The sequence below is a fragment of the Herpailurus yagouaroundi genome, unplaced genomic scaffold, assembly GCF_014898765.1.
Source record: "Herpailurus yagouaroundi ecotype Mexico unplaced genomic scaffold, PumYag 250, whole genome shotgun sequence".
NCBI lineage: Eukaryota > Metazoa > Chordata > Mammalia > Carnivora > Felidae > Herpailurus > Herpailurus yagouaroundi.
This window is the reverse complement of record NW_024412467.1, coordinates 14,394,567-14,406,400: the sequence shown is the minus strand read 5'-3', so window position 1 is coordinate 14,406,400 and position 11,834 is coordinate 14,394,567. Positions and strand designations below refer to the sequence as shown.

Here is an 11,834-nt window from a genome sequence, read left to right as displayed (position 1 = left end):
TACCTGGAGGCTTTGGTTGCTCACCTTGGAGTCACTGTCACTTGGCTCTGCTCTCACATGGATGTTCTTCCAGGTTCCTGACTCCTTGTATGCCAGAGACTTGGGCTGGGTCCTTTATCACTGCCACACTGGCCTTCAGGCTCCAGGATATGCCTCCCCAATTCCTCAAAGACTGGTGGACTCTCACTCATCTGTTTAGAGTAAATGCAAGTTGGACATGTGAAGTCCCAGAATGGGTCACTCCTGGTTTATCCTGAGTTTAAATAACTCAGCAACGTTAAATAGGAGCACTCACACTAGGACGTACCTAAGAACTTGACAAGGGACTCAGCAATCCCTCTTCAATGTGTGATGTTCCTTCTATGCCAGATTTGTCTGCCTGATGCCACAGTGCTCGTCAATTTGTGCCCCATTAAACTGAAGTCAGGCTTGGGGCGCCTGGGTGGCCCAGTCCGTTAAACGTCCAACTTCGGCTCAGGTCATGATCTCACGGTTCCTGAGTTCAAGTCCCGTGTCGGGCTCTGTGCTGACAGCTCGGAGCCTGGGACCTGCTTTGGATTCTGTGTCTCCCGCTCTCTCTGTTCCTCCCCCACTTGCACTCTGTCTCTGTCTCTCTCAAAAATAAAGATGAAAAAAAAATTGAAGTCAGGTTTTCGACTGTCCCTCCAGGACTTATATAGTCCTTTTAGAGATTGTTGCAGTAGCCTTCCCTGAATCATTCTAATTTGATTCTCTGTGTACTTTCTGTTTGATGCAAAGGTCAGCTTGTAAGTCTCCAGAAGAAGAAAATGTGTGCCTCACTTGGGCTTTCTTTTTTTTTAAAAAAAAATTTTTTTTCAACGTTTATTTATTTTTGGGACAGAGAGAGACAGAGCATGAACGGGGGAGGGGCAGAGAGAGAGGGAGACACAGAATCGGAAACAGGCTCCAGGCTCCGAGCCATCAGCCCAGAGCCCGACGCGGGGCTCGAACTCACGGACCGCGAGATCGTGACCCAGCTGAAGTCGGACGCTTCACCGACTGCGCCACAACTTCACTTGGGCTTTCTACTAACGACCTGGACAGTATGCTACTCAAAAACAACAGACTTAGGTAATAATTTTCTGTTTCCTATTAGCCGTGTGACTCTCATCTCGTTCAATAAGATGCCCAAAATGTTCATTCGGAATATCTTCCTGATTTTTTTCTTCTTTTTCTTCCTTGCCTTTCTTCCTCCCTCCCTTCCTTCCTTCCCTCCTTCCTTTCTTCTCCCTCACTCCCTCATAGCCTTCATTTTCTCCTTCTTCCCTTCCTTTTATGAGTCAGGCACTGAGAAAGCATCAGTTGCAATACTAGGCAATGGTTGCTCTGCTAGGCTACATGCTCTGCATGGCTACAGTTGAAAGACCTCACCATACCTTTTAAGCTAAAAACTAAAAATGTTAATTTTATAACAAAATAGCCTGTAACTACCTATTGAAATCATCATAAATAATTTATTATCGTAAATAATTTGTATTCTCTGTTATGTACATCTATGTACATAAATTATGCTCACAGGCTGATTGAATTACAAGCTGTCACATCTCATGCCAATCTACTACTTAGATAACAACTAAAAGTAATATACTTAGGTATTATATGCATGTATGTGTATCCTAATATTGCCATAATCATGTTCACATATCTATACCTGTGTATCTATATATACACATGTATATGTGTTTAGCCTAATATTTAGAAAGAAATCAAACTATCTCAACACACATATATAGAGATGATTATTTATTTTTGAGAGAGAGAGAGAGAGAAAGAGCAGGGGAGGTGCAGAGAGAGAGGAAGACAGAGGATCCAAAATGGGTTTTGTGCTGACAGCAGAGAGCCCCATATAGGACTTGAACTCAACAACTGTGAGATTGTGAGCCAAAGCTGAAGTGTAACCAACGGAGCCACCCAGGTGTCCCTAGAGATGATTATAATTAGGTAAATATATAATGTTTCTTTGGAGGTCATTTTCATGGCCTCAGTAAGTATTTAAATGACTCAGTTGATAGTAATATGCTATTTGTTAGATGGCTTATAATTCTGAGCACATCCAAATTGTGTGTGCAGGTAATCAGACATTCTGGATGACTCTCTCAAGGTCTTCTCATGGTCCATGTGGATATCTTCTGAATGATGGAATTTGAGTATTAGTCTTCTGTGCTCGAAAGCAATGTACAAAAGAATTTATATACATAGATATGTATGTGTGTATATATATGCATATATACATTCTTTAGTACTATATATATATACACATTCTTTAGTACAATATATATGAATTCTTTTCATATTTATGTTTATGCATATATTTGTGAGTGGTGACTTTTATTTTATTATTGTTATTGCTTGTTTTGTTGTATATAAAGCTCTTATATGTGGTATAGAGGTATGCCTAATATGAGTAATTTATTGGCCTAAATGATATTGTAACTTTCAGCCAAAATGCAATCCTTGTGTTTTCCAAACTGATGTATTTGATTTTCTTTAATCTACTTTTCCTTTCTTTGGATGTTAAGCTGCATCTCCGCTAATAATAGCAAATTGAAACTTTTCCCCATAAATACATTATTTTAAAAACCTAAACATCCATCCCACATTAAAAATATTTGACCCGGGGCGCCTGGGTGGCGCAGCTGGTTAAGCGTCCGACTTCAGCCAGGTCACGATCTCGCGGTCCGTGAGTTCGAGCCCCGCGTCGGGCTCTGGGCTGATGGCTTGGAGCCTGGAGCCTGTTTCCGATTCTGTGTCTCCCTCTCTCTCTGCCCCTCCCCTGTTCATGCTCTGTCTCTCTCTGTCCCAAAAATAAATAAACATTGAAAAAAAATGTTTAAAAAATATTTGACCAGTCTCTCTGAAATTGACTTAGAATAATTTTGTAAGTTTTACCAATCCAATCGTTTTAATACTTCATGATATCTCATTTTATATTTCATCAAATAAATATGAATAATTATCTAAAAGCGTTCTTCAAGGAGAACAGTTTAAAAGAATTTGGAGAGAAATGTAGTACTTTCTGTAAAAGGTGCTTATGGGAAATATTTCCTTTTTTATGACATTTTATGTTTATCAAGGTAATATATACACACTCAAATAGTAATACATTTTATAATGAACACCACTCTTCCCCAAGCCCCAAGAGACAATACTTTGAACTTTTTCATTGTTATCTCTGGTATTTACATTCATACTGCTGAATAACATGCTTTCTCTGAGATTTCTCCATTTATCAATTTTAGAATAATTTATTGCCTTTCTATTACAGTAGTTCAGGATTAGCTCCCTTATGTCAACTTCACCTTTTCCTCTTATCTCATTTTCCCAAAAAAAGATAAAATGTAAGATAAAATGTTTAAGGGGGACTTGTTTGGCTTAGTCACTTAAGCAACCAACTCAATTTCGGCTCAGGTCATGATCTCACGGTTTGTTGAGTTCTAGCCCCGGGTCAGGCTCTGTGCTGCCAGCGTGGAGTCTGCTTGGGATTCTCTCTCTCCCTCTCTCTCTGCCCCTCCCCTGCTTGTGCTTTCTCTCTCTCTCTCTCTCTCTCTCTCTCTGTCAAAATAAATAAGTTTAAAAAAATAAAATATTTAATCAATATTCAGCATTTACATTATTTTGATTATATAAATACTGTTCGTTTCTGAGCCCAGATTGTTTTCCTCTTTCAGACAATGATAGTGATAAGCTCACTTTTTCATTGCTCAGTTTTCTATGTACCTAACTCCTCACCAATGCTCCAAAATATTCACCCATTTGTTCATTCATTCATTCATTCATTTAACAAATATGTACTGAGTAACGGCTCTGTGTTGGGCACCATACCAGTTCCTACAGACTCATCGGTGGACAAAACAAACCAAAATCTGTGCTTTTTGACAGCTTCAGTTCGAGTGGGGAACAGGTAAACAATTTAAAGCTGACATAGTGACTAAGTTTTATGTTGCTTTAGAATACGGGATGTGCTCCGAGGAAAAATTAAGAGCACATCACAGGGGTGAGTGCAACCAATGGGGAAGTAGGGGATGTGGAATATGCTGAAGGAGGTTCTGTAATTCAAAATAGGTGGGCAGAGTAGCCCTCACGGAGGTTACATGTGCGCAAAACATTGAAGAAAGTGAAAAAATGAGCCAGGTAAGTAAAGGGGGCTACAGGGGAAAGTCCATGCAGGGGCAACATCAGAGGCAACTAGAACCCTGGAGAAAGACATGCTTAGGTGTTAAAGGACCCATAAGGGTGCTCTGATTGCCAGGACAGAGAGAACATGGAAGAAAGCGATGGAAAGTCACCGGAGCCAGATTATATTCCATTTGTAGGTCTTTATTTTTTTTTAAAGGTGGTTTTTTTAAAGTTTTATTTTATTTATTTTGAGAGAGAGAGAGACAGACAGACAGCACGAACAGGGGAGGGGCAGGGAGAGAGAGAAAAAGAGAGAGAGAGAGAGAGAGGGAATCCCAAGCAGGCTCTCTGCTTTCAGCACAGAGCCTGAAGCAGGACTCCATCTCATGAACCAGGAGATCATGACCTGACCTAAAACAAAGAGGTGCTCAACTGACTGAGCCACCCAGGGGCCCCCTGTAAGTCTTTATTTTTTATGGCCTGAGAGGTTTTGCTTTAGCTTCAAGCCAAAGTTATTTCATCTGAGGGCAATGATTAGTTTACTTTTTATCTAGCAGAGTACCCCTACTTCAGATAGGTCCACATACTCAGAGGGTCCCATAGACAGAAAATAACTAGTCTACATTACAAGTAGCCAAAGACTCAAACGTTCTATTTACGCCACATAGGAGGCAGTGAGTTTGGTAGACAGGAATGCTGATTCCTTCAGCCATGCACGTCTTTGGGTGCTTAGGTGGGTAGCCTCAGTTCTTCTGTTCCTTGGGTGTAGCATCTTCAGTTACAATATCACGTACATCATTTCTCTGTCTTCCTAAGCGGGGCAGTCCTGTTATATACGTGGTCATTTTCGCCTTGGCATGGATCCTGAGCTTCACCCTGCTTAACGGAATCTCTGTTCGCACCATCAACGTCCAATTCTACCCAATAAGATGCAAACTGGATGAAATCTATTTCAGACTGTCCTCTAGAACAAAACAAAAGCTATCTCTCTTAGTGCGATAAACATTTTTCCATCTCCTTTGCTTTAATTAGTGCTGCTAAATATATTAAAAGCTGTACAGGACGTAGGCTCAGTATTACACGAATAAGAAAACCAACATGAAGGCATAATAGCTTCTCAACGTTTCTGTTAATCCAGCAAGGAATCTTAGCAGAGCATTGTCTGTAAGACTGCATACAATGCTACCTTTATATGTACTACTGCAGTTAACCTCGGTAACCCTGTGACTGCCCAGATTTGTCAATTATTTACTTCCAGAAGAGCGCTAGAAGTTGCCACAGTAAGTGTGCGACAAGGCGGGATCGGAGCTGGTGGCAGCATGTCCAGAAAGACATCAGCAGACCTACGCCCCAGTCTTGCTCAGCTAAGAAAGAGAATACCTCTTTCCCCCCCCCACAAGAAAAGACAGTATGGTTGACCACCCTCCCTACCAGGCCACAAAAATATGGCCCAATGATTTGTCCTGGATACTCTAAACTTCTGCCCATATATTTTCAGGTCAAACTCTAGATTTCAATACATCAAAATAGTTAGCTCTTAAATAATCTTGAGGGAACGGTTATTTGTAAGGCGATTTTCAGAAAGGACGGACTTGTAAACAGAGCAGAATGGTGATTAATATTCAAGAGACTGCCTCCAACCCTTCCCTGGGCAGCATGGACGTTCGTGTAAGGCCGGCTGGTGTTGGCCTCTGCCCAGGGAGTTCATTCCTGTGAATCCTGGGAAAGACTTTGTTATAACAAAGTTATAGTGCAGCAGAGACCCCACCATGAAGGGTGAATTCAAGGCTTTGTTTGTAGCAAAAGGGGTTTAGAGAAATTTGCAAATCCTAAAATGTCTCAAAAAGGAGCGGACCCAGCAAAATATTTTGCAGCCCTTGCATTTTAGAAATAATGTGATTCTCAAAGACAACCCGTAATAGAATCCACTGAACAAGAGTTGCCTGGCTCCCCAGGGCTTAGCCTGATTGGGCAGAACAATTTAACGCAGGGATCCCACTTTGCGATTCAGCAGGAAAACACAGACATGTGTCCTAAAGAAATAAAGACGGACATGATGAAATGCTCCAATTCTCTTTCGTCTACCCTAAACGGTTTAGATATTTGGGGGTTTTAGCACAGCCTAATTCTTTCAGTAAAGCCTAGGATGGCTTACCCAATCATTCAAGAGGACTATTTACCCATGTTCCTCTCCGATTACCGTGGGGGTTCACATGAAACGTTAGATGGGATTACTCATTTTAAAACTCGCCACTTCAGAATCACCCAGAGCTTTCATTTCCCGGCTAAGAGGCCTGAGAAACGTCATGATTACCTCTGGACTGAGATGGCAGGCTGCGTCAGAGAATTTTGAGAATGTTATTTCTCTGAACGCAGGCGGCTCAGAGAGCCGAGCACCTGCAAATAGGTTAATGAGCCTCAAAATTGCTGGAGTTGTCGAGACCAACTGTTGAGAATTCCCGTGGAGTTAAGTAGGATGTGAATCCGGCTCTGAGTAAATATCATTACCCATGCTTTGTGACTTCCTGCTCTTGGGTTTTGCAGTGCGCGTGGGTTTTTCCCCTCCAGCTCAACTGTTTGGTAGCAGTTGGGTTGAGGGTGGCTGTACGTATTCTTTAAAATGGCTCTCTTGGTAGGCAGAGGCCCTGGTGTTTCTTCCTGGAGCTATCTGAGCCGTAGAGTACTTTTTAGAGAATTCATCGCATTTTATTCATGTTTCTGTGCCAGGAAAACAAGCAATCGGCTCATGTTCTCAGAAAAAGTACGGTGACGGGTCACTCGGAGTGTCGCATTTTTATGTTCAGCAGTCAAAAACAGCAATAGCGTCCTGGGCTCCGAACCCAGGCCCTTTTCGAGTCAAAGCCACAAATGCTATTCTGATGACCTGGACGGAGACCATTTGCAGCATATTTTTGGTATGTTTTAGTGTAAATGTCAACTCTGGTTAAAGTACATCATAAGAGGGGCACCTGGGTGGCTCAGGTGGTTAAGCGTCCTACTCTTGATTTCCACCCAGGTCATGATCTCACGCTTGGTGGGTTCCAGCCCCACGTCAGGCTCTGCGTTGACAGCGTGGAGTCTGCTTGTGACTCTCTGTCTCCCTCTGTCTCTGCCCCTCCCCAGCCTGCACTCTCATTAGGCATTTATCCACGGGATACAGGTGTGCTGTTTCGAAGGGACACATGCACCCCCATGTTTACGGCAGCGCTATCAACGATAGCCAAAGTATGGAAAGAGCCCAGGTGTCCATCGGTGGATGAATGGAGAAAGAAGATGTGGTATATATATATACCATGGAGTATTACTCGGCAATCCAAAAGAATGAAATCTTCCCATTTGCAACTACGTGGATGGAACTGGAGGGTATTACGCTAAGCGAAATTAATCCGTCAGAGAAAGACAAAAATCATATGGCTTCACTCATATGAGGACTTTAAGAGACAAAACAGATGAACATAAGGGAAGGGAAACACAAATAATATGAAAACAGGGAGGGGGACAAAACAGAAGAGACTCATAAATATGGAGAACAAAGGGAGGGTTACCGGAGGGGTTGTGGGAGGGGGGATGTGCTAAGTGGGTAAGGGGCACTAAGGAATCTAATCCTGAAATCATGGTTGCACTCTATGCTAACTAAATTGGATGTAAGTTTTAAAAATTAAAAAAAATTTTTTTTTAATTAAAAAACCCAAATAAATAAATAAATAAATAAACTTTTTTTTTTTTTTTTTTTTTTTTTTTTTTTTTTTAAGTGTTATCATAAAAGGGCACCTGGGTGGCTCAGTCGGTTAGGCGTCCGACTTCGGCTCAGGTCTTGATCTCGCGGCTCATGAGTTCAAACCCCACAATGGGCTCTGTGCTGACAGCTCAGAGCCTGGAGCTTGCTTCGGATTCTGTGTCTCCCTTCCTCTCTCTGCCCGTCCTCGCTTGCGCTCTATCTCTGTCTCTCCCTCAAAATGTTTAAATAAACGTTAAAACAAAATTAAAAACAATTTTTAAAAGTGCATCATAAAAACACAAAGGGTAAGTGTATAGCTCCATACATTGTCACAAAATGACCACGCCCAGGTGACTGTAATTCAGATCAAGAAACAAGACAGTCTCAGTACCCAGCAGACCCTCCCCCATGCCCTCTCCAGGGCTAGCCTCTCAGGAGGAGCGACTACCCCGACTTCCAACACTTGGGGTTCTTTTTTCTTCGTTTTGAACTCTGTACAGATGGAATCAGAGAGTGTGACTCTCGTATCTGGCTTTTTTCAACTATGCAGAGATTTTATGCATCTGCCCTTATTACAAACCTTCTACATCACTGTCCCGTTGACAAGGAAACCATTAATCTGCCCGGTGCAACAGTTTGCTCTCTTCAAAACGCACCAAGTAAAGACATTCACGTCGGAAATAAATGTATACATGGCTGCATTATATGCTTCAGCCTGCCAATAAGCACATCCGGTTTCTAACAGAGGAGGAAAGGAACATCCACTGGGCCTTTTTAAAGGCAGAAGAGAACCTGGGCTTTGCTGTGCAGCCACGATACGAAATTAAAGGACGGTGGGAAACCAAGTTGGGGGACTCTGTGCTTTGAACTGAAGCATAAGGGTGGTGATGTGCACACAATGTTGATGGACCAGCACGGAAGATGAAAGCCTGCTGTATGATGGCAGATGGTATGTGTTCCCCATAAACAGGCCACTGCAGGTGATATCTTACTTCCTGTAGTTGGTAGTTCACATTATTAGACAAGTGACTTCCTTAGCGTCTGGTCAAGGAAAGGACAAGCATCGTCATCATCCTCAGATCATCTTTCATGTCTAAGCTGAATTAAAACAGTACGACTTTGTCCCTGATGGTAACGCAAGGCCAAGGATTCAGAATAGTCGGAGTCCTAACGGCAAGTCGCGAAATAATTTGAGGTTATTGCTGCGTGCAAAAATATATAGGGGCCAACTTTACAGCAAGTAAGTTATGGGATTATCTTATCACATGCATGGGCACCACAAATGCGACTGCAGGTTCATTTTACCATGCATCAAGCCTAACAACTAGATTCCAAGTGAATCGAGCACTTGTTTGGAAAAAAAAAAAAAAAAAAGTAATCACCTACGGATTATTTCAATAACAGCCAGAGTTCCTTCCTGAGTTTGCTGCCAGCAAAAGGCAGGGGGTTTATGCCACTTATTTTTGCGCAAACCACATTTCGCTAATATGGCTGATCCCTCCCAGTCTAAACATTTTCTCTGAAAATGTGAAACCCTGCAATTAAATCTTCCTCGCCGAAACAGGGAGAGTTCACTGAGCTGAGAAACCAAGTGCATCTCCCATAGAGGAGACTGTGATCGGAGGGAGGGAGTGTTGTCTGGTGGGAAGATCCACTGATAGCATGAAAACAGGAGGCTGCGGGAGGAGAGGAGGGGAGAAAAACGCATGGGCGCATCTGAGACCTGCTACGTTCAAACAGACGCTCAAAGCTGGTTGGGTGTGTGTGTTTGTCTCTGAGACGCGGGAATACTGACAATACGCAAAATATTTCTTATGACAAAGATCACCTTTGAATTAAATAAGCTTTGCTCGTGATGATTTTCCTTCCAGTCATGTTTTGCCTTGGGAAGAAAGGAAAGAGCTTTACTAAGAAAAACAGTGGATTTGTTAATACAGTGATTCGCTGGGTTGAAAAGTGGCATCTAATGTTTCACAAGTGTGATCTTTCCTCCTTGAGGATCTTATTTGTTAGCATTTAACCACAGTGGTGTTTCACAGAGGGTCACTTTGGGAGAGGTCCAGAAATTCCTGTCTTTCCCCCTGACCGTTGTGTTGATGACAGTTGGGGGAGGCTGGGGAAGATGATTTGCTCCCCAGAATGTAATAAGTCACATAAAGATTCTGCCTTTGAGAGTGAGCGTAAGGGCACTGGAGGCAGGCACCTGTTTGGATCACCTGCTAAAAAGACACCTTCATTATCTTGCCACATGTCCCCAAGTCCCCAAAATTAAGGTAATTTAAGGCAAGCTATCTCCAGAATGCCCTGCTGTTAAAATATGTTCATTCTTCTCCCAACAGACATTTATCAGGCCTAACAGCTGCCGGGTGTGTATAGTCCCAGGTGTAGCAAAAAGGGAGAGAAAACAGCAATTGAGTAAGGCCCGCTATCCCTAGCTTTGTATTGAGGAAGTGACGTGATTTGGGGTTTTAGAACAAACACCCTACTGGCAACTAAGTGGGCATTAGGAGAGGGGAAACATGGACAAGATTTACAAAGCTACTATGTTGAATGGTCCAGGCGTGTGTGGATGAAGGCCTTGACCTCAGTCGGTGATCACTGGGAAGGAGGCAGAGTAAGTATCCGTGAAATACCACAGCTTTCACCGCTCAGTATGGTAGCCATGAGCCACGTGTGGTTACTTAAATTCAAATTGAAATGAATTAAAATTAAATAACACTCAAAATTCCATTAGCCCCACTAGCCATATTTCAAGTGTTCAACAACCATACCTAGCTAGTGGCTACCTTACTGGGCAGTGAAGATAAAGGATGTATCTACATTTGCAGGAATTTCTATTGGGCAAAGCTAGGAAGGCCTTTGTTGTTTCAAAACTTTATGATTAACTGTGAAGTTGATGACACAAGAATTTGTAGTATTGTAGGAGCATTAATTTGAACCATACTGTGGTTTCATATACGAGAAGTAGTTGCTTGGCTATCGGTGAGCTATATGGTCCCTGCTGCCCCCTCCAAAACTGTCATCTCAATGATAACTGGTGATTATGGAACTGTCCTGCATAACACATATATATATATACACACAGTATTATGTATTATGCCGTATTATGTATGTAGAAATCATCTATTTCTATACCTACATCTAGATTTAGATTATAGACTTTTTTTAAGTTTACTTATTTATTTTGAGAGAGAGTGCACAAGCAGGGGAGGGACAGAGAGAGAGGAAGAGAGAGAATCCCAATCAGGCTTTATGCTGTCAATGCAAAGCCTTACACCAGGCTTGAACTCACGAACCGGGAGATCATGACCTGAGCCTAAATCAAGAGTCAGAAGCCAACTAAGCCACCCAAGCACCCCTAGATTATAGAGTTAGATCTAGGTATATAAAACATCAGAGTCCTTCAAAAAAAAAAAAAAAAGTATGCCAGGATGCATGATGGAAATGTCCGTGAACAAGAAAGGGGAAAAGAACGAGGGTGGACAGGCAGAGTCTTCCAACAGTGCAGGTATGACACCTGAGAAGGCGAGAGGGAAGGAAGGCAAACCGAGTAAGAAGAATCTCAGAGTGTAACAAAGTTCCAAGAAAAATTCAGCCAGGCTGATAAGGACTCCTTGAGTCAACGTCACCAGTCAGGAGAGTCCCAAGTATCACAGGAATGGGTCTGCATTGGTTAGTATCCCCCATGTGCTCAATCAATGTCTGGGAGCAGCCTACGGGAAACATGGCCTTGGTTTTAAATGTGGGAGTGGGTTCAGAGGGAATCAGTGGGGTCCCTCAGATATCATGTTGTCTGGGTGCAGAACACCTCAGCAACACCTTTTCATGACTTCCACAATAGTGGATTTTGTATTATTATATATATATATATATATATATATATATGCAATAAAGAATAGATACTACATTTTATGGTGTCTTGTATCTAATACAAATATGTTATATATAATACCTAATACTTCAAATGTTAAAATATTAG

At 42.1% G+C, this 11,834-nt stretch overlaps 1 long non-coding RNA gene across 1 annotated transcript; it reads left to right on the top strand.

The window, feature by feature from the left end:
* Window positions 1–3,811: 3,811 nt before the first annotated feature.
* LOC121020581 (uncharacterized) lies at window positions 3,812–7,305 on the top strand. The gene is made up of 3 exons (XR_005786209.1): window positions 3,812–3,922; window positions 6,865–7,052; window positions 7,261–7,305. It is a non-coding gene; the product is annotated as an uncharacterized LOC121020581 (long non-coding RNA).
* Window positions 7,306–11,834: the final 4,529 nt, after the last annotated feature.